The following is a 22,832-nucleotide window of genomic DNA, read 5'->3' as shown; positions in this document are numbered from 1 at the left end:
CTGCACTGACCTTGGATCACTTTCGGCTGAAGTGGCAGCATCACCAGCAGATGTCACTGTGACACTAGTGACATAACCCTGTGCCCACTGCCCATTTGGAATCACTGGCATTTCCCCTCAACACATGTGTACTCACAAGTGGCCTTCTAAATACAGACTCCCACTTCATCAGCTGTCTTGCATAACTCTAGTCAAGCAAACAGCAAATGCAGGTCCATAATTTCAAGTCTTCGTGGTCAGTAAATCTGAAGATGGCCATGGATTTGAGAACGGTCCTGGGTTACCCAGCAACCAGATCGGACGCTGACGGCCATGAAGTTAGGACGGTGACTTAGAAGCAGTGGTCAGTAGTGTCTGGGCTTCCCTGGTGGCTCAGAGGTAAAGAACCTGCCTGCCAGTGCAGGAGATGCAAGAGGTGCAGATTTGATCCCTGGGTCAGGAAGATCTCCTGGTAACCCACTGCAGTATTCTTGCCTGGGAAATCCCATGGACAGAGGAGCCTGGCAGGTTGCAGTCCATGGGGTCACAAAGAGTCAGACACAAGTGAGTGACTAAACAACAGCAGCAACAACCAGGAGAATCACAAAGGTGCTTGCTAAAAGTGGACATTCCTAGGCACCTCCTCAGATCAGTAGAACCTGAATCTCTGATATGTGATCTGCAAATGTGTACTTGTGAATAGTCAGATGCTCAACCTGCTTCAGAAACCAAGGGGTAGAATACTGTTCTAGAAGAGTCCTTGACACAATAGCCAGTTTATTTCCAACCATCTCTTCAGTCATCTTGGTTTGACCATCCTTGTTCCAAACAGCACTGCTCTTCTTTCTTCAAGGTCAGTGTAAAGTGTCATGTTCCCTCAGATCCTCTGGTCCAAGTGTAGGCTCTGACTCAGTGGGTCTGAGGTGAGGCCCATGATTCCCTATTTCTACCAAGTTCCCAGGAGGTGCTAGCGCTGTGGGTCCAGGGACCACACTTAAACTTTTCTGATGATGATGTCTGCTCAGATGCTTTGGGCCTTCCTCTCCACAGACTGTCTGCAATTTATCAGTGTCCTGTGGAGACAGGGCTCTTCCAGGTCTAATCAAACATTGAGGAAGATCCCCTCTGATGGGAATTTCAGACAAAGTTGAAAAAGAGGATGGGGAAATGGTGAACTCTTAGTAGAGGCCTTTCTGGCAGTGAAGATACATGAAACATTCCCCATCCCATAGTGTGACTGTGCACGAGGATAGGGTCAGAACCTTCCTGAAATAGTCTGCTCTGCAGAAATGAAAAATATGCACGAGCCCAGAGATGACTGCAGAGGAGCAGTAGGAAGAAGCGACACTTGCAATTGCAGCAGCAAACACCTTCTGGCCCTTATGACAGTACCAGAGTGTTCCTCCCACCCCCCATGGGACCCACATGTCCGTCACAGATTTCTCTGGCACATTTACTTAGTGAAGGTGAACGTACCAGTGGTCATACCCCTGTTTGTCCGATAACCCACCATCTACTGCACACTGTGGATGAAACCATTTTTCTTCGGGGCGACATCGCATATGTGCAATGTGACCACCAGGGTGTGTATTGATAACCTCGAAACTGGCTTTACATCTCCCTAAACCTGGCTTTGTTTTCCATTCATTGATTTCATTATAGTGATGATAAGCTTCCACTAGCTTTGGAGGATGGATTAATTCATAGCAATAAATGACTCAAGTGAGAACAACCCATCATTATAGTCACTTCATATAAATAAAGAGTTGTCTTGCTGTAGAGGCATCAATAACCTATAAATCTGCACTCATCTATAACTCAGCCCTCCTTCTGAGTTGTTCAGGCTAGTGTATAAATCTTTGAGACTAGCCACATCGACCAGCATAATCTCAACTTGCTTGTTGTTTAATTTCAGACTTCACAGAGTGCACTGCATAAATCAAAGGTGTGTTTGCACATTTAGTTGTTTTCTGTCCCATGAGAGAGGGCTATAAATTGAACCCAGGCCTGGGACCATGCCACTCTGCCTTTGCTGGCTCTGTGTCTTGGCATCATGGCAGCTGACTCGATGGGTGGGAGCTGAAGAACAATGGGGCCGCTTGAAGGAGGGCCTTATGGACAGCACGCAGGGGAGAGGCCAGCCCAATGCGGAAAGCTGGAGCCATTTGTCAACAGAAATATATGATTCCCAGGGGCAGCAAGACTGGAAGTTCCTCATGATTTGGGCCACTAACATCTCATGAACCATTGTCATCTCCAGCTCATTAAATGGATCCCAAAAGCTTGAAGAACTGATACATCTTAAAAAAAATTCCTCTTTTTTCCCTGAAAAATCAGGCCTAATGTCTGGAGCTTTGGGTTTTCAAAGGTATGATGGGAGGATTTTTTTCGAAGGTGTGTGCAGATCTTACATGCATAAGCATGTCTCCTCATAAAAGAAGTTTCACAAATTTGGGGCTCAAAGGAGAGACTACTTAATGGATTGCTTTGAAGTTCAGGCAAGAAGGAAGGGAATGCGAGGAAGCCTTCCATGAAGAAATGAGTTTAAAGCCTAGAGAAAAATTTTAATACATACACACACACAAATGATCCCTTTATTGTCTTACCATGCATAGCCTTTGCCTTAATTAGGAAAATTTATATAACAGGTCAGCCTTCCCCAGGTGGCAGTAGTGGTAAAGAATCTGCCTTTTCCTTTCTCAATTTTTTAAAATGTATTTATTTTATCATTTATAGTTGGCTGTGCTGAGTCTTTGCTGCAGCGAGCGAGGGCTACTCTCTAGCTGCGGCACATGGGCTGCTCATTGTGGTGGCTTCTCTTGTTGCGGAGAATAGGCTCCAGGACGTGCGGGCTTCAGTAGTTGTGGCCTGTGGGCTGAGTAGTTGTGGCTCATGGGCTTAGTTGCTCTGCAGCATGTGGGATCCTCCCAGACCAGGGATTGAACCCGTGTCTCCATCGTTGGCAGGTGGATTCTTTACCACTGAGCCATCAGGGAAGCCTCCTTTTCCGTCTTGATGAGGCTGATCAAGTCAGGCACATGGGTTGACTCCTGGAGTCCTGAGCAATGAACTCACAGGGCCCAGTTCTTTCAAAGACCTCTGGGCTACCACGTGAGCAAGTGGCAGAGTGGAAAGCAGTCTCACCCACCCGCATTACTAGTAGAAAATAGCACAAAGCTTACCTTTTCCCACAAGGCACCATCTCAGTAGGAGAGTGGCCTTAGGCTTTCATTTCCCTTTCCAGATCTTCTTACATTTTCCCTAACAAGACTGCCTTCCTTTTCATTCTCCCCACCGCACTGGCCCCTGCTGCGCTGACAGGCAGCGCTATCATGGCTGATGTTATCACAGCGCATACCCCCTCTGGCCATTATTAAGTGGCTGTCTGTGTTCAGTTGCATGTTTCTTAGCAACCACCCAACATCATGTCCCTCCTTTTATTTGCCTCTTCCTTCTCCAACCTAGGGGGCAAATGTAGTAAGAAATGAACCCCTGCGTTCTCAGATTTCTAAGCCATGGAAACCAGAAAACTGGCAATGATTGCATTTTCAGTCTCTCAGAATGATGACCAATTTCCTGGGCCGGGGGTTGGGGGACATGGGGAGGTGGGGGTACATTGGGGAGCAGAGTCCTATTCTTCCATATTGGCAATGGCCTCGCAGAGCCCACGTGATTTATAGCACATGTAAACTCATCTTAGGAAAATTTATTTAAACTGAGATTCTTCCCAAGATCGAACACATCTACTGCGTTGTTAGTCGCTAAAGTGCTAGACGTGCATTTAAGCCGAAACGTTTCAAACTGTGAAGACTGCTTTCTTACAAGTTTCTATCAGGACCAGCCAGTTCGCCTAGCCTATTCCCTTTCCTGTGGTGTGCTCTCAATATGGTTCTGTTTGAGGAGGAAGTTCCCAGGACAGATCCTTAATTTCTTGTAGCCAGCCAACTGCTTGTTCTTATTCCACAAACGTGGGAATAAATAACTCACCCCCCCTCCACCACCACCACCACCCCAGCCCTAAACACTGTTGCGAAGATCCTGGAACGTGCAACAAAGACTAGAATTTTTTCTCTCACAAAGCTTGAATCTTGGCTTTAATTTCTATTAATCTGGTTTTGTTTGCTTGCTTTTATTTTGCGCTTTTAATGTTCTGGTTCCTATTTCTCTTTGGCTTATGCCTTCTTCTTCCATCCTTTACTCTCACTGTTTTTTTTTTGTTCTCAGCTATAGTCATTCAGGTCATTTTGTCTCTACATGCATTTGGGAAACTGCAAAACAGTTTATCAGATGGTGTTCCCAGCACAGATCGTAAAAACGGTCACCCAGCCCTCAAATCAGCCTCTGAAACGCATCGTGTTCCTTCTAAGCCACAGTGGTATTCTTTTGTCTAGACGCAGTCTGTTCTCTAGAACAGATGACTGTAATTGAATATGTCAGCTTGCAGGGGAGACTTGCTTCTAATAAGCTTTTAATTCCAAGTAACAAAATTTTAGCAAAATGCAAAGACAGTTTGTTGTTGAAAGGAAGGCTTTGGGAGTGGATGTTTTTGGCTTGGCTCTGCTGAATTGTTGGGTAACCTTTCCTCTGAACATAATCTTGAAAGGACCAGAAAAGTCAAGTTCACCTCATTTGTTTGAATGCCCCCAGTAGGCTTATCTGTAGACCAAATATTCAAACACTCTTGGTTTTAGTTCATTCGATCGGCTGGAGTTAGCGCATTAGTCATAGAGACTGCCAAAGTCAACCAATTGTTCCACTGACTGGAGATTTGCAATGCCACAGGGCCACTTATGTTAGGATGGGGACTTGAAACTCTCATAGACTTGTGAAGAAAATGAGTCTAATTTTTCTACTGAGAATAATTTGTAATTATTTGAAGAAATCAAGAAGTCAGGGATAAAGTATCTTGCCCTCTGGATATTTAAACCACAAGCAATTTGTCTTTACCATTGAAAGTGTTTTTAAGGTACTCCCAAAGAAAAGTCTTAATATGGTATTGTAGAACATTCCCTTTCTTTGCTTTTTGAGAAAAGTAGATTTAGTTCAGTTGGTTGGTGGAAGGGCTAAATTTGCCCTTCCGCAGTAAGCCCACGGTGCCTTTGGCAGGTCTGTGCTCCACATGTGTAGAAGGGGTTCTTATGTTTAACATAGTGTGCTTTCATGAAGACCTTTCTGTGGGTCCTTCCCTTTCCTTCCCCCTTATTCCCTCTTCCCACTTTCTGGCCACAGCCTTGAATGACGTGTAAAATCACGTCAAATGCCAAAATTACTTTGGCATTAATCTCTGATCCCTATTAAAATGCATTTCTGGGAAAGGGGAGGTAAAATATGGTCAGCTTATATCAGTTTTGATAACTTTTAATGCCAGAGTTTAAGACTCTTATCTGAGATCAGTAATTGGTAACAAATACCGGAGGGAGGGAGAAACAAAGGCACTGGGCCACAGAGAGGTGGGGTGAGGTCTCTTAGGAGCGACAAGAACCAGAAAGGGGGAAAGGGAGCTAAGTTGTAAGACTGAGGTGTCAATATCAAATTCATCTTATTTTAAAATGTTGCCTAGCTTTGCTTATTCCTCCTGTTTTTTTTTAACCAAGAGTTTTATAGACCTATAACACACTTTTTTCTTTACCTTGAATATAGCTAGTTTTAGCCACTTCTTTCTTCAGACATTCCACCCAATTATAACCTTGAGTATCATTAATTTATAAACTAATTTCCCTAGAAAGACAAAGCATCTAAATTAAATGTTAGTCACTATTTTTCGTTTTAAATCCACTTTCTTCTTGAAATTTCATTTTACACAATCATTTCGCAAGTTGCTCATTTAGTAGAATGTCTCCCTGCCTGCAACAGTGGAATCAATCTTCCATTTGGCTTTATTCTATGGTGTTCCTACTGCAAGCTCAGCACATTAACAATTGTCTCCTTCCCCAGTGGACAAGTTTGGAACTACCTTTCTCTAGATTCTTAACAGCTGTAAAAAGAATAAAAATTATTTTCAAATACTGAAATCTTGTTTTTTTAATAAACTAAGACAAAAAGTCTTCCCTGGTGGCTCAGTGGTAATCCGCCTGCAATGCAGGAGACCTGAGTTCTATCCCTGGGGACGGAAGATCCCCTGGAGAAGGAAATGTCACCTCACTCCAGTATTCTTGCCTGGAGCATCCCATGGACAGAGGAGCCTGGCAGGCTGTAGTCCTCAGGGTTGCAAAGAGTTGGACATGACTGAGCGACTAAGCAACAAGAAGACTAAAACAGAGTATTGGGAAGAAGAAAAGAAAAGAAAGCCTATCTTTGTCATTCCTACCTTGTTATCACTTGCATTGATTCAGGGTGCAGCTGAGAGCCCAAAGCTACTGTCTTGATCTGCATATCCTGTCTGCACACAGATTCCTAGCCTGTAGGTCTCTTGCCATCTCAAAACATTTCCAGAATAACTCCATACTTTAAGCCTCATAGTGTTGAAATTGGTAGTCTTATTTATTTCCTAAGTTTATCTTTTCTCTCCAAATTAAATAACAGTGTCATTGCAATCCTTTATCTTCTAACACCCTATTAGCAAAATCCTAGCTGGAAAAGTCCAAGGTTATCTTCTGGGCTTCAGAAATTTGGAGGCATTTAAGCAAAAATGATGTTGACAAGATACAGATACCCTTGGCAGGAACACAATGAACTGTTTTCTCCTTTTTTTTTGCACATTTCCTCTAAGTCAAGCTTCAGTTGCTAATAGGCTTGGTTCCACATCTCACATTTGATTTCTGATCACTGTGCACATTTCTCACCAATGATTAGAAAGCATCTCTATGGATTGCTTTGACTGAACTTTAAGATGAGTTACTTCTTGGGGAAGCTCTTAATCCGTTCTTTCAAAATGCCTAGTGCTCTTAGGGCAAGCCCACAAGCAGCATCCTAGATTGATGGGCAAGTCCACATTGAAGGAAAGAGTATAATCCACTTCTTGAGATAATAAAAATAGTAAGTACAGGTGGAGAAGTTTTTTACACTAAGACTTTACATAAATGAATGTATTTAATCCTCAAAACAGCTCAGTGAAAAGATTATTTTTAAACCTATTCTACCATTAGAGAAACTAAGGCTGTTAGAGGAAAGAAACTTGGTCTTGGACATACAACCAGTAATGACGGAACAGGGATTTGACTCCAGGACTCGGTAATTAATCACTGCTCTACAGTTCTTCTCATACTTACTCACCTTATTGATTTGTCTGTGCTGGGTCTTTTATATCTTTACTTGCATCATGTGAACTCTTAGTTGTGGCATGTGAGATTGAATTTCGAACCCAGACCCCCTGACTTGGGAGCACAGAGTCTTAGCCACTGGGCCACCCGGGAAGTCCCTGTACTACCCTTCTTTCTCGTTTCATTAACCTCCATAAATTGCCTGAGTATAAATAAAGACCATAAAGGTCAATTTGCTTCATGTCAGCCATGTGGCATTGTGAAAGACACCTCTGATTTGGTGAGAAGAGCATGGAGCTTGAACATTAAAAGCCCTGCTATTGGTCTCTGGCTGGGCCTTTACTTCCTGAATTACTGTTCCCTTATCTTGAAAATTCTGTGGATAATTCCTCCCTCATCACAAAGTAGGGAGGGCCCCATGTCCTGTGTAAAGTCTGATTTACACGTCTCTTGCATCTCCTGCATTGGCAGGTGGGTTCTTTACCACTCGACCACCTGGGAAGGAATACATGGATGTATTCCTCTGTAAAAAGTCCCTGAACTGTGCACTGAAGATCTTTGCCTTTTACTGCCTATACATTGTGTTTATTAGAAATTTCTTCTTCATGGGTAATATACATTGTTACTTCCCTGCTTTCCCCATTCATAAGAAAATTTCCAGAATATACATAGGACAGTCACGATTTTACAAAGTTAGATTGTTTTCAAAGGCTCCAGATAGAGCAATATCCTAAGATATTACAGCAATTGTTCTACCATGGTTTTACTAATGTTTCAGCAATGGCACCCTATTCCAGTACTCTTGCCTGGAAAATCCCATGGATGGAGGAGCCTGGTGGGCTGCAGTCCATGGGGTCGCTAAAGAGTCAGACACGACTGACTTCACTTTCACTTTTCACTTTCATGCATTGGAGAAGGAAATGGCAACCCACTCCAGTGTTCTTGCCTGGAGAATCCCAGGGACGGGGGAGCCTGGTGGGCTGCTGTCTATGGGGTTGCACAGAGTCGGACACAACTGAAGCGACTTAGCAGCAGCAGCAGCAGCAGATTCTATATATTTAAAAAAACAGCAGAATGCAATGATAATAATTGAATCCTCTGCTCTATGCTATTATGGGCCATAAGAGCATGGACGTATGCAGGCACAAGGTCACCTAAGGAAGAGCTAACAGCATGCCTTCTTTGCAGTTCACCTGCCCTCATTTATCTTTACCCCTCATGCCGTATGGCATCCCAGTTCTAAAAATAAGAAAGAAAAAAAAAAAGGTGATGGGTGGTGCAGTTCTAGAATGTCTTTAACTGGCATGCCAAAGACACAGAAGATTTCTTTTCAAGTGTGTAAGTGCTTGTGTAAGCATTTTCTAGATCAGCACATCTTCTTGTGTTGCGGTTCAGAGGCCTCTCTGACAAGAGGTCAGTGCCACGCATGGGCCATGAACATATTCAAAACAGATGCAACCTATTCTTCAAGGCCTAGCCTCTGGCTAATTCTTTCCTGACTTCTCTAGTACTGTGGCTGTATATGCTCAGAAAAGAGAATCTGCATTTAGGACGGGGTAGGGCAGGGCGAATATTGCTGCTGTGTATACTGAACTCCATGTTGAGATAAGTTGAATCAGGCTTCTCTTTCCCCATGGTCAGAGTCCTCTTTGCCCCAGCTATTGTTTCTCATCTTCATTCTCCATTCTCACTCTTCAGCTGCTTCACTGTCACATGCTTATCCTTCTGCTTACAACCTCAGCATTCCACTGCACCCACTGGCACTTCACCAAGACATGCTGGCACCATTCCAGAGTCTATAGCATGCCCTGATATTCTCTGAGAATATGTGATGGGAAGTCTAAAATTGTAGCTCCCTCATTTTTTGTTGTTGTTGTTGTTCCCAAGTTAGCTATGCTCATTTCATCTAAAGTCAAATAGCAGGTGTTTCACAGTACCCTGAGCCTCGATGGTACAGTTTTTCATTGGATTGAAGAGAAGTCCCTTAAGAGTACACAGGGGCCCATTTTTCTAGTCAATGACAGAAAAGCCCTAGTTAGATGGAATCTTAGAGGTCATTTATTCTCACTTTCCACCCACCACTCCTCCAGGAAGGCAGTAATACAGCTCCTGGACAGGGAATCCATGCTACCCACACACAGGAACAGGATGTCTGCTTGTGCAACTCCATCTCCTCAGTGGCTCCTCCTCAATCGTATTTCTGTTCACTTGATCTTCACTCGACAATACATCCCTTCCTGTCACATACCAGGTGTTTGGATATTGGGAAAGCGAACATACTGCCTTTCCTCCTGACAAAATATTGCTTGAACCAAAAGAGATACTAGAATTAAAAGCAGGACAAAACACAATAAAACCCTGACACATGAGACAAAAGTTTAGGGAATGTTTTTGCATTTAGCAGAAAACTTCTGTACTGTGAGGGTGAATCCTAATGCATGCACGTGCTCTCAGTCGCTCAGTCATGTCTGACTCTTTGCGACCCCATGGACTGTAGCCCTCCAGTCTCCTCTGTTCATGGGATTTTCCAGGCAAGAATACAGGAGTGGGTTGTCATTTCCTTCTCCAGGGGCCCTTCCTGACCCAGGGCTCGAACCCTGGTCTCCCACGTTGCAGGCAGATTCTTTACCATCTGAGCCACCGTCACTTTTCAAAGTGTTATTTATAGTCTATGTGCAATTCAGATTGAACTGGGCATCTGTCTGTGTCTCAGCTAAACGTGGTAATTCCGGCTAAATGCCCACTGACTTCCCAGAGAAAGAAGGTTACAGAAAAAGTGTCCTGATACCAGAGCCTTTGTCATTTGCTTTTCAGATCTGGGTCTTCCTGGGCTGGGCTTCCTTCTGTTTACCAGCCGGAGATGGTATGACTGGTACAATCTGCCCATGACCTTGTGAAAGGCAGTAAGGACTGCTCTGGGTGATTCTACTTACAAAGACAGGTTCTGCTTCCCCCTGCAGCCCTCCTGGCTTTACTCTGTCATTTTCTGTCCTGTGTGAGCTCTTCTGAGCCGTAACCAGGGAGGGAAAAGATACTGCTTGTGTAACTCATCAGGTCAATGAGAAGGCTAAGCAATGCTCTCTCTATATTTGCACTGAGATCAGGACCACCCACTGATGACAGAGGAGACTTGACCGCAAGCTCCCTGGACTCAGCCCGCTGAGATTTTGCATTTCACAAGAGAACCAGCCCAAGGGGTGGATCACAGGGTTGTCCAACCGTGCAGCTGGGCCACCCCATACTGCTCCCAGCCACAGCCTTGTTTGGTGGCTCAGCTGCCTGCATGGTTCCCCTGTATGGTGAGGTCATTCCAAATGGCTGTTCTCTTGCTCTCTGTACATCCCCTGCTCCACCAGTCCCTGATTCACTCATATCACTACCCAGTCTTCTTAATTATGCATGCTAAACCGCTTCCATCATGTCAGACTCTGCGACCCCATGGACTGTAGCCCATCAGGATCCGCTGTCCATGGGATGCTCCAGCCAAGAACACTGGGGTGGGGTGCCATTTCCTCCTCCAGGGGAATCTTCCCAACTCGGGGATTGAATGCATGTCTCCTGCCTTGGCAAGCAGGTTCTTTACCACTAGCGCCTAATTAGTAAGTGCACACGTGCTTGCCCCCTACCCCAGCCACTGGTTTCCCTTGTAACCGATGAGCCACCCTGACATCAGTTCCCCCTACAAATGGCAGCCTCCTTCTCCCTGCTGCCCCCTCAGTAGTGAAGACTGCTGCTATGTCCTGCCCATCTACTGCACACAGACTCCAGGACCCTGCTTCACGTATTGAAGACCCCTGTCCAGTAGACCATCAACGCCTCTATTGCTGATTCTGGGCTCTTTCTTTGGTCTCAAGGCTGGCGGGTACAGGGCTTGCAGACCCTCGGGGTGCAGGTGTGGACCAACATCCCCCCTTGCACAGCCTCTCTCTGACCCTTTTCTCTCCCTCCCTGTATCTCTGTAAATCTGCATGTCTTCTCCCCTGTATCTTTCTATCTCCTTCTCCTTTAAGAGTGTCTTTGTCCATCCCTCCCTTTGTTTTAGTTTAGTCTCTCTGTAGTCTCCCTTGGCCCCTTTTCTATCCCGCCTCTCCTACATCCCTCCCCTCCGTTGTCTCCTCCAGCACTCCCCAGCCTCCCTCTCCTCCACCCCTCCCCCGCATTCCATCACTCCTGGCTCTTCCTCTTTTCATGCCCATCCTGCCCTTTTACTGCCTTTGTCCCTTTCTCCCATCTCTTCCCCCTTTCTTCCTGTCTCTTTCTTTCCCACTGTCTGGCTCATGCCTCGCATGGCCATCACGGTCACGCTACAGAGGGGTCATTCCTGAGACTGTGGGCTGGGACCTTCTGCACTATTTTTCTTCCGCTGGGAACAGCAACATCTTCTGTGAGGGGCTGGCCCAAAGGTACACACCAAACTGACTTCATTTGGGGCTGGCTGCAGGGTCCGTGCAGAGGGCAGATGTATGGAACCTAGGGAGAGGGTAGTTTCTAGCATCCACTGAACATCTCTAGCGAGGGCCTGGCCCAGTGTGTGCATTTGATGGGTTTGCTTGGTTTGGGAGAAACCAGTTTTTCGAGAATTCTGAGAAAATCTGTCAAGTTGCTCTTATCCTTCGGGCTTATGTTTGTTCTGAGCATATTTTTGATTGGATCAGAATCAGGTTTTCATAAGCTGTCTCCCACTTCTTTGTTGAGAATGAAAATCAGTATTCTTAGGCTCTTTATGCCCCAAATCTGGAAGGAAAATGCAGAGACTATTTTGAAATAAGAATGTGCTTACATATGTGTGTAAGAGGCTGTATGTACGCACATATATATCCCATGTGAATATAATAACTATACATGTACTTCTTCAAAATGTATTTTACATGTATAAGCTGTATCTGAACAAAATCTGTACTGTACACATAGACCTTGTTGTTGTTCAGTTGCCAAGTCATGTCAACTCTTTGCGACCCCATGGACTGCAGCACACCAGTCTTCCCAGTCCTTCACTATCTCCCAGACTTTGCTCAAATTCATGTCCATTGAATCAGTGATGCCATCCAACCATCTCATCCTCTGTCATCCCCTTCTCCTCCTGCCTTCAATCTCTCCCAGCATCAGGGTCTTTTCAATGACTTGACTCTTTGCATCAGGTGGCCAAAGGATTGGAGCTTCAGCTTCAGCATCAGTCCTTCTAGTGAATATTCATGGTTGGTTTCCTTTAGGATTGACTGGTTTGATCTCCTTGCTGTCCAAGGTACTCTCAAGAGTCTTCTCCAGCACCACAATTTGAAAGCATCAATTCTTTGGCGCTTAGCCTGCTTTAAAGCCTGTGATTATATATAAACACCTGATTATACAAAAAGACTGTTTAGGTTGTTATCAGGAAGCATGGTTCGGAACAAAAATGAGGAATTTGGGGGCTTCTGATTTTATTTAAAGATATTATGCCACTTCTTGGTTTAGGTTTAAATTAGGTTTAAGCACTTTTATTTAAAAAAAAAAAAAGGTATCTTAAGTAGCTCTCACAAATAAGTATGAGAGGAACTGACTGAGCCTTAGCTTAAAGAATTCTTTGGTAGCGGGGGAAGAGAGACATAAAGAAAGGCAATGCCAAAGAATGCTCAAACTACCGCACAATTGTACTCATCTCACACGCTAGTAAAGTGATGCTCAAAATTCTCCAAGCCAGGCTTCAACAATACATGAACCATGAGCTTCCAGATGTTCAAACTGAATTTCAAAAAAGCAGAGGAACCAGAAATCAAATTGCGAACATCCGTTGGATCATTGTAAAAGCCAAAAAGTTCCAGAAAAACATCTATTTCTCCTTTATTGACTATGCCAAAGCCTTTGACTGTGTGGATCACAACAAACTGTGGAAAGTTCTTCAAGAGATGGGAATACCAGACCACCTTACCTGCCTCCTGAAAGTCAGGAAGCAACAGTTAGAACTGGACATGGAACAACAGACTGGTTCCAAATAGGAAAAGGAGTACGTCAAGGCTGTATATTGTCACCCTGCTTATTTAACTTCTATGCAGAGTACATCATGAGAGATGCTGGGCTGGAGGAAGCACAAGCTGGAATCAAGATTGCTGGGAGAAATATCAATAACCTCAGATATGCAGATGACACCACCCTTATGGCAGAAAGTGAAGAAGAACTAAAGAGCCTCTTGATGAAAGTGAAAGAGGAGAGTGAAAAGTTGGCTTAAAACTCAACATTCAGAAAACTAAGATCATGGTATCTGGTCCTATCACTTCATGGCAAATAGATGGGGAAACGATGGAAACAGTGTTGGACTTTATTTTTTGGGGCTCCAAAATCACTGCAGATGGTGACTGCAACCATGAAATTAAAAGACACTTACTCCTTGGAAGGAAAGTTATGACCAACCTAGACAGCATATTCAAAAGCAGAGACATTACTTTGCCAACAAAAGTCTGTCTCCTCAAGGCTATGGTTTTTCCAGTAGTCATGTATGGATGTGAGAGTTGGACTATAAAGAAAGCTGAGCGCCAAAGAATGGATGCTTTTGAACTGTGGTGTTGGAGAAGACTCTTGAGAGCCCCTTGGACTGCAAGGAGATCCAACCAGTCCATCCTAAAGGAGATCAGTACTGAATATTCATTGGAAGGACTGATGCTGAAGCTGAAACTCCAATACTTTGGCCACTTGATGCGAAGAACTGACTCATTTGAAAAGACTCTGATGCTGGGAGGGATTGGGGGCAGGAGGAGAAGGGGACGACAGAGGATGAGATGGCTGGATGGCATCACTGACTCGATGGACGTGAGTCTGAGTGAACTCCGGGAGTTGGTGATGGACAGGGAGGCCTGGTGTGCTGCAATTTATGGGGTCTCAAAGACTCGGACACGACTGAGTGACTGAACTGAACTGAACTGAACTGATATTGAATCTATAGGTCAATTAGAGGAGAATTGACATCTTAGCAATATTGAATCTTCTAAGCAATAATCATGATATATCTCTTTTTTTCTATCTTTTGAACTTTGTCTCATCTATAATGTATAGTTTTCAACCCCCTCCATTTTATCCTGCTACAATTATACAAAATACGATTGATTCTATATTAATTTTACTTTCTATGACATTGTTCAATCTACTTATTAGCTTGAACAATTTTTTGTCAGTGCCTCAGAATTTTATTATATAAGCAATCATGCAATTTTTGAAAAAGGACAGATTTACTTCCTTTTAAAACTTTATCTTTTATTTACTATTCTCATTTTATTTCCCCAGCTATAGTAAGCCAGTGGCTTCCCAAGTGACATAATGGTAAAGAATTTGCCTACCAAGCAGAAGATGCGGGTTCGATCCCTGGGTCAGGAAGGTCTCCTGTAGAAGGAAATGGCAGTATTCTTCTATTCTTGCCTAGGAAATCCCATGGACAGAGGACCCTGGTGGGCTGCAGTCCACGGGGTCACAAGAGTCATACAAGACTTAAAGACTAAAACACTACCATAGTATCCAGTGCACTGTTGAATATGAGTGCTTAAAGTAGACATTTTTGCCTTTTTCCAGATCTTGAGAGAAAGTGTTCAATCTTTTACAATAAAGTATTATGTGAACCGTAGGTTTTTCCATCGATGCTATTCATCAGGTTGACAAAATTGACTTTACTTTGTAATTTACAGAGTTTTATATCATTGAGTGGATGTTGAATTTTATAAAGCTCTTTGTCTGCCATGATTGAAATGATCACATGTTTTTTCTCCTTTCTCCTCTTAATGTGGTGAATTATGCTTGTTGATTGATTTCAAATGTTAAATTAACCTTGTGTTCCCGGTTGTCATGTGTTATGCTTTTTACATGTTGCTGGGCCTGATTTGCTAACACTTAGTTAAAGACAGTCATGTGTATCTTCAGGAAGGATGAAAGTGAAAGTGAACGTCACTCAGGCATGTCCCACTCTTTGCCACCCCATGGACTGTATGGTCCTTGGAATTCTCCAGGCCAGAACACTGGAGTGGGTAGTCTTTCCTTTCTCCAGGGGGTCTTCCCAATCCAGGAGTCGAACTGGGGTCTCCTTCAACGCAGGCAGATTCTTTACCTTCTGAGTTACCAGGGAAGACAAAATTGTTTATAATATTACCTTATTTCTTTGATGCCTGCAGAATGATACAGATGATTCCTGTTTTCTCTCTTTTTCCTTGATCAGTATTGCCAAGAGTTGTGAATTTTATTACTAAGGTAAACAACAACAATAACAATAACAAAGTTTGGCTTTATTAAATAACTATTATTTATTAGCTATTTTATAATTAACTCTTTTTATGTTTACTTTTCATTCCTTCTGTTACTTTGTATTTAAGTTGTTGCTGTTTTGTTAACTACCTAGGGTGTAAACTTAGATCACTGATTTTACTCTCTATTTTAGGGTTTCATTTCAGATTTAGTCCTTTAAGTTTATTTTTAATTGGAGGATAATTGCTTTGCAACGTTGTGTTGGTTTCTACCTTATGACAGTGTTAATCAGCCACAAGCATACACATATCCATCCCTCTTGAGCCTCCTTCCCACCCCATCACTGATTTCAAATGTTTCTTCTTTTATAGACATTTAACTGTACAAATTGCCCTCTAAGCCATGTTTTAGCTTCATCTCACAAATTTTGATATATTGATATTTCTTTTCATTCAGTTCACATTACTTCCTAATTTTCCTTGTGATTTTTTTTTCTTTTACTTTCATAGATTATTTAGCAGTGTGATGTTTACTTTGTAAATATTTGGGACTTTTTTTTTAAGATCTGACCTTTTTCGTCTCAGTTGTTTTAGCCATTACTTAAATAGAAGTATATACACTGTAGAACTATAAAACTCCTAGAGGAAAAACATAAGCAGAACATTCTTTGCCATAAGTTGCAGCAATATTTTTTTGAATCTGTCTCCTAGAATAATGGAAATACAAACAAAAATACACAAATGTAACTAATTAAACTTAAAAGCTTTTGCACAGCAAAGGGAACCATAAACAAAATGAAAAGACAACCTACGGACTAGGAGAAAATATTTGCAAACAATGCTACCAACAAAGGATTAATTTCCAAAATATACAAACAGTGCATACAGCTGAATATCAAACAGCCCAGTCACAAATGGGCAGAAGACCTATATAGACACTACTCCAAAGAAGATATACAGATGGCCAACAGACACATGACAAGTTACTCAATATTGCTAAGTATTAGAGAAATACAAATCAAAACTAGAATTTCCTCACACTGGTCAGAATGGCCATCATTAAAAACTCTACAAATACAAGTATACTCCAATTTAAAAAAAAAAAAAACTGTAGAAATAGTAAATACTGGAGAGGGTGTAGAGAGAAAGGTGCCCTTCTACACTGTTAGTGGGAGAGTAAATTGGAGCAGCCACTGAAGAGAACACTATGGAGATTCCTTACAAAGCTAACAATAGAGTTACATGTGATCCTGCAGTCCCACTCGTGGGCATATATCTAGAAAAAAATCTGTCTCCAAAAGGCACATGCACCCCAATATTCAATGTAACACTAGTTACAACAGCCAAGACATAGAAGCAACCTAAACATCTATTGATAGATGGATGGATAAAGATATAAAAATAGATATATAAATAGATAAATAAATAGGTATTTAGATAGATGGTACTTAGATAAATAGATGCATGCATGTTGAGTTGTTCAGTTGTGTCTGACTCTTTGGTATGGAAAGTAGCCTGCCAGACTCCTCTGTCCATGGGATTCTCCAAGCAAGAATACTAGAGTGGGTTGCCATTCCCATTCTCCAGGGGATCTTCCTAACCCAAGGATTGAACACTTGGGTAGGTAGATGTATAACTGAATCACTTTGCTATATACCTAAAACTAACACAATGTTGTATTTAACTATATTCTTCAATTAAGTTCAGTTCAGTTCAGTTGCTCAGTCATGTCCGACTCTTTGCAACCCCATGAATCACAGCATGCCAGGCCTCCCTGTCTATCACCAACTCCCAGAGTTCACCCAAACCTATGTCCATCGAGTTGGTGATGCCATGCAATGATCTCATCCTCTGTTGTCCCCTTATCCTCCTGCCCTCAATCTTTCTGAGCATTAGGGTCTTTTTAAATGAGTCAGCTCTTCACATCAGGTGGCCAAAGTATTGGAGTTTCAGCTTCAACATCAGTCCTTCCAATGAACACCCAGGACTGATTTCCTTTAGAATGGACTGGTTGGATCTCCTTGCAGTCCAAGGGACTCTCAAGAGTCTTCTCCAACACCACAGTTCAAAAGCACCAATTCTTCGGTGCTCAGCTTTCTTTATAGTCCAACTCTCACATCCATACATGACTACTGGAAAAACCATAGCCTTGACTAGACGGACCTTTGTTGGCAAAGTAATATCTCTGCTTTTCAATATGCTATCTAGGTTGGTCATAACTTTCCTTCCAAGGAGTAAGTGTCTTTTTATTTCATGGCTGCAGTGATTTTGGAGCCCCAAAAAACAGTCAGCCACTGTTTCCACTGTTTCCCCATCTATTTGCCATGAAGTGATGGGACCAGATGCCATGATCTTAGTTTTCTGAATGTTGAGCTTTAAGCCAACTTTTTCACTCTCCTCTTTCACCTTCATGTTACATTTTGTTAAATGCAAAATGCAAGTTTTTAAAAAATTTTTAGAAACATGTAGATCCCCTAGGCTTCCCAGGTGGCACTAATAGTAAAGAATCCACCTGCCAATGCAGGAAACATGATGAGACTCGGGTTCAATCCCTGGGTTGGGAAGATCCCCTGGAGAAGGGAATGGCAACCCATTCCAGTATTCTTGCCTGCAGAATCCCACAGACAGAGGAGCCTGGGGTCTACAGTCCATGGGGTCTCAGAGTTGGACGGGACTGGAGCAACACAGCACACACACAGAGCCTCTAAAGTGCCATTTCTAGAAATAAAGGAATTCCTACTGTACAATCTATTGTGATTATTTTAAAGAATTCATGTCCAAGTTCTACAACATTTAGCATGCTTTGTGTTTTGTAGTAGATAGCTTGAACAGTTGATACAGGAAAAAATCCACTATTTTATCAATAATCCCAGATAACTTTTCACAAGCTGGATTAGGATGGCATCTGGAGGGGACTTCATTATTATAGCTCCCTTCACAACATTTTAAAGTCAAACACTTAATGATTAAGTAAAATTATCTGTTTTCCTTTTCACGAAGTCACACAGTGACATCTTTGGATGTACATAGCAGTGGCTTTAATTTTTTTTTTTTTCAGTTTCTTTTCCTTTCATACTTATGACCCAAAGAAGAATAAACACTGGGGAGCCAAGAGTTGAAGAGTGTACCACTGACCCACCCAGGCAGTGGGTTTGGAATTTAATTTGGTCAGCCTCTAGTCTAGCCGGACAAACAGAAAGAAAGGTGATAGCCTGCCCGGTGCTTGTTGTTGTCAGAGGAAACGTGACCCCCTGCCTTTGAACGGGTCCCAGTGTGTGTGCAGGAGCCAGCCCCTGCGACACAGGAGAGCAGTCGGAGAGGACAGTGAGTGAGCATGGATGACAGAAGTGTGTGTGCCACTCATTCATTAGGGACTCACAAAGGGGCATAGAAATTCTGGGCTTTTGTGGGGATTGAGAGCTTCATATCAAATGTCTGTCGGGTAATTTAATTACATGGGCATGGTCGGAATGACACAGTGGCTACATTAATAAACTGAAGCATTAAAGAATAATAGCCCAGTTATTGCTGAATTATGGGAAACACGCTGCCTATTCATTCCTGATGATATTAGAAGGGAGAGGGAGGGGGCTTTCCACTTGGCGCTTCTAGATGTAGAAACAGTTTCTCGCCTTTCCTGACCTGGGGAAAACCTGGGACAGTGGAAGGTCCAAACTTGCAGCCCATGGCATAGATCTCGCTTTGTTTAAGAGGCTTAAAATATCATAAGTTAAGTCTGTTTTTATGGTGCTAAATAAAATGGACTTGAGCCAGACATAGGAACGAGCCAGCCCAGTGCAAACATCTCCAAATAGCCTTTCTGACACATCTCAGTCCGGATCTTTGTGGCTCGTTGTCCTGAGTCTCTTGTTAATAGAATCCATTTTATACAATCACAGGCTACCGGGTTGGCAACTTCAAAGAAGTAACCTATTATTTAATAGAAACTGAAGTAATTTTTCATCTTCCCTCATCCCTTCTGGCAGACTGTGAGAAAATGCCTTTTTCCCTCCTCTAGGAGCAGGGAAAAAAGGAACACACCTTTTATTTCATATCCTTTTTCAAAAAAAAACGTTGCTCAAACGGTGCCAACACTGTTCCCAGAACTGTGATGTGAAAAGGAGATAAGAGATGAAAACGATGTGGTCCTTGCCACTGGTCACCTTCTCTCATTGCCCCCAGGAAGATTTCTCTTGTCACCTCTCACCGGCTGTATCTTGTGACCTGAGTTGCTCCCTCCCTGGGTTTAAACAAAAGAAAATGGTGACTAATTAGAAAGATCCAACTCTAAAATTCTTTGAGCCTAAAATTGTGAAAGTTTTATTTTGGAGAAAAAGTAAGCATTTTAATTGCACAGAAACCAACAACAGTATATGGAGTATGGTTCAAAAAAATTACTATTCAATCATACAAATGATGGGACGAAGGGAATGGCAGCCCACTTCAGTATTCTTGCCTGGAGAATCCCATGGACAGAGGAGCCTGGTGGGCTACAGTCCATGGGGTCGTGAAGAGTCAGACATGACTGAACAACTAACACTTTGACTTTCATACAAATGCTATATTGTGCTTTGGGGCTTTTAAGAAAATCTTGGGCAATTTGAATTTGAACAAGTCAAATGATACAAGTTGAGGCAGCAGATGGCTTCTTTTCCTCAGCTAAAGTAGAATGGTCTGCTGCCATGGCCACAGTAAAGAGTTCCCCTGGTAACACATTCGCAGGCAGCCCACTTCCCAGGGGAGGTGACACTGTTTACTGTCACAGAAGTCACCTCTGCACTGATTCCTTAGCTCAGTGGTTCTCAAGTTGCGCATGCGTAGGACTGAGATGGGGCCAGGAAGTCTCCTGCATTTCTCTGCATCTAACCCCTCTCCAGGCTGCAGCCACTGCAGGGACCACACTTTGAGAACCCCTGCTTCAGCCAGAACGATGATGTTCTTGAGTTAAAAAAAAAAAAAGTTGCAAAATCCCCCTCTCCTCAAACAGAATGAAGACCGATTTTCATTTCATTTGGATGAATCCGTGGCTCTGATGAACTCACTCTTCGTAATTCAGAAGGCAGTGTTGAAGAAGACTAGCCCTGAAATACACCCAGTGAATCTTCACTGTGCCACGTCAACAGAGACAATACACACACGGAGGTTTGATTCTGGCCTGGTTCTTTACCTCAGCTCTTCTGAGCATTCCATGGGAATCCAGAAAGCAGTTCTGTGACATGGGCTGATTGTACCCCTTCCAAGTCCCACTGTGTCATATTCTCTGAGCACGGGAAAGGAATCCAACCATTGCCTGTTGTTCCCACGTAGCCACAAGCTGCAGAAAGAGTTGAGTCAGCAGTTCCTGGCTCCCTGGCCCATGCTAACCACAGTTTGGCCACCAAAAATGTGGGTCAGGAGTTGCCAGAATGCCAAAGCATGGTGGTTATAAGGACCAGAATGCTCCAGTTGGAAACATGTGACACGGTTCTTAAAATGGGAAACGAGGGCAAAGGTAAACCTTGATATTCTTGGATATGCTTTGCTTCTGCCACCCATTGCTAAAAGCCAACTGCTGCTTACACGGTTTGCTTTTTCTCTCATAAATTCTGCCAGACGGTGGTTTCATTCAAGCAGGCTTGGCTGTTGAATTGGAGTCAAATGTAGCTTTAGTATTCCGCTCTTTTCTCAGAGAAAGAAACACTCAACTAAATTTGATGTTGTAAACTGAATACTTAATATCCCTGACCTTCCATCTTAACCTGAGTCATAAAACCTACCATGTTAAAAACGCCACTTTTCTGTCTCAATTTTCTCACAAAGTACAGGTAAATAATTTGATTTCAATGTTTATTGCTTCTCCTTCCTGGGGAATTAGATTGTTAGCTTCTTAAAATAATAAGAGCTCTCTCTTAATTGTATTCTACGGGGCAAGCCAAAATGATCAATTTTGTAAGAAATGACAAATGCTGTTTCATTGATAGCCAGAGAATCTCTGTTTCTGGTTCTGGTTTAAATATCTAGTGAGAAATCAAGCTTAGATAAGACAAGACTGGAAAAAAAATCTCAGAACATATAATTTATTGTATTGTACCCTTGCTTGCATAGCTTTATCCACAATCAGAGGCTTAAAAAGACATAGTGGAATTTTTTAAACTTCTACTTTGTTCCATTAGGAATTAAAGAGACTAAATTCTAGATATATAGAACAAATTAAGGGTAACTATGAAACAACAGGAAAGAAAAAAATGTTCGCAGGCTCTGCCAAGTTCACTGACTATATTATTTCTTTTGTGCAGTACATTATTTTTCTAAGGACATTGACCCAAAGCATGGCATGTGGTTATATCCATTAATGTATGAAGATTTTTAAACTTCACTTTTAATATTGAATATGGCCAAGATTTCTCAAGAGGCAGATCAGATGGTCTGGTATTCCCATCTCTTTCAGAATTTTCCACAGTTTATTGTGGTCCACACAGTCAAATTCTGAAAGAGATGGGAATACCAGACCACCTGACCTGCCTCTTGAGAAATCTGTATGCAGGTCAGGAAGCAACAGTTAGAACTGGACATGGAACAACACACTGGTTCCAAATAGGAAAGGGAGTACGTTAAGGCTGTGTATTGTCACCCTGCTTATTTAACTTACATGCAGAGTACATCATGAGAAATGCTGGGCTAGAAGAAGCACAAGCTGGAATCAAGATTGCTGGGAGAAATATCAATAACTTCAAATACACAGATGGCACCACCCTTATGGCAGAAAGTGAAGAAGAACTAAAGAGCCTCTTGATGAAAGTGAAAGAGGAGAGTGAAAAAGTTGGCTTAAAGCTCAACATTCAGAAAACTAAGATCATGGCATCTGGTCCCATCACTTCATGGCAAATAGATGAGGAAACTGGAAACAGTAGCTGACTTTATTTTTCTGGGCTCCAAAATCACTGCAGATGGTGATTGCAGCCATGAACTTAAAAGATGCTTACTCCTTGGAAGGAAAGTTATGACCAACCTAGACAGCATATTAAAAAGCAGAGACATTACTTTTCCAACAAAGGTCCATCTCGTCAAGGCTATGGTTTTTCCAGTAGTCATGTATGGATGAGAGAGTTGGACTATAAAGAAAGCTGAGCGCCAAAGAATTGATGCTTCTGAACTGTGGTGTTGGAGAAGACTCTTGAGAGTCCCTTGGACTGCAAGGAGATCCAACCAGTCCATCCTAAAGGAGATGGGTCCTGGGTGTTCATTGGAAGGACTGGTATTGAAGCTGAAACTCCAATACTTTGGGCACCTGGTGTGAAGACCTGACTCATTTGTAAAACCTGAATGCTGGGAAAGATTGAGGGCAAGAGGAGAAGGGGATGACAGAAGATGAGATGGTTGGATGGCATCACTGACTCAATGGAGATGAGTTTGAGTAAACTCGGGGAATTGGTGATGGACAGGGAGGCCTGGTGTGCTGTGGTCCATGGCGTCGCAAAAA

General features: G+C 42.7%; 1 protein-coding gene and 1 pseudogene across 1 annotated transcript in view; one reads left to right on the top strand and one right to left on the bottom strand.

Moving 5' to 3' along the window:
- Window positions 1-3,350, bottom strand: part of LOC138986505 (uncharacterized) — a 166,707-nt pseudogene extending 163,357 nt beyond the window's left edge.
- The window catches only part of MID1 (midline 1), a 401,570-nt gene that overhangs the window by 77,287 nt on the left and 301,451 nt on the right, over window positions 1-22,832 (top strand). The window lies entirely within an intron of this gene.

This window comes from Bos mutus, chromosome X (assembly GCF_027580195.1).
Source record: "Bos mutus isolate GX-2022 chromosome X, NWIPB_WYAK_1.1, whole genome shotgun sequence".
NCBI lineage: Eukaryota > Metazoa > Chordata > Mammalia > Artiodactyla > Bovidae > Bos > Bos mutus.
The sequence above is the reverse complement of the archived record's forward strand: the minus strand, read 5'-3'. Positions and strand labels throughout refer to the sequence as shown.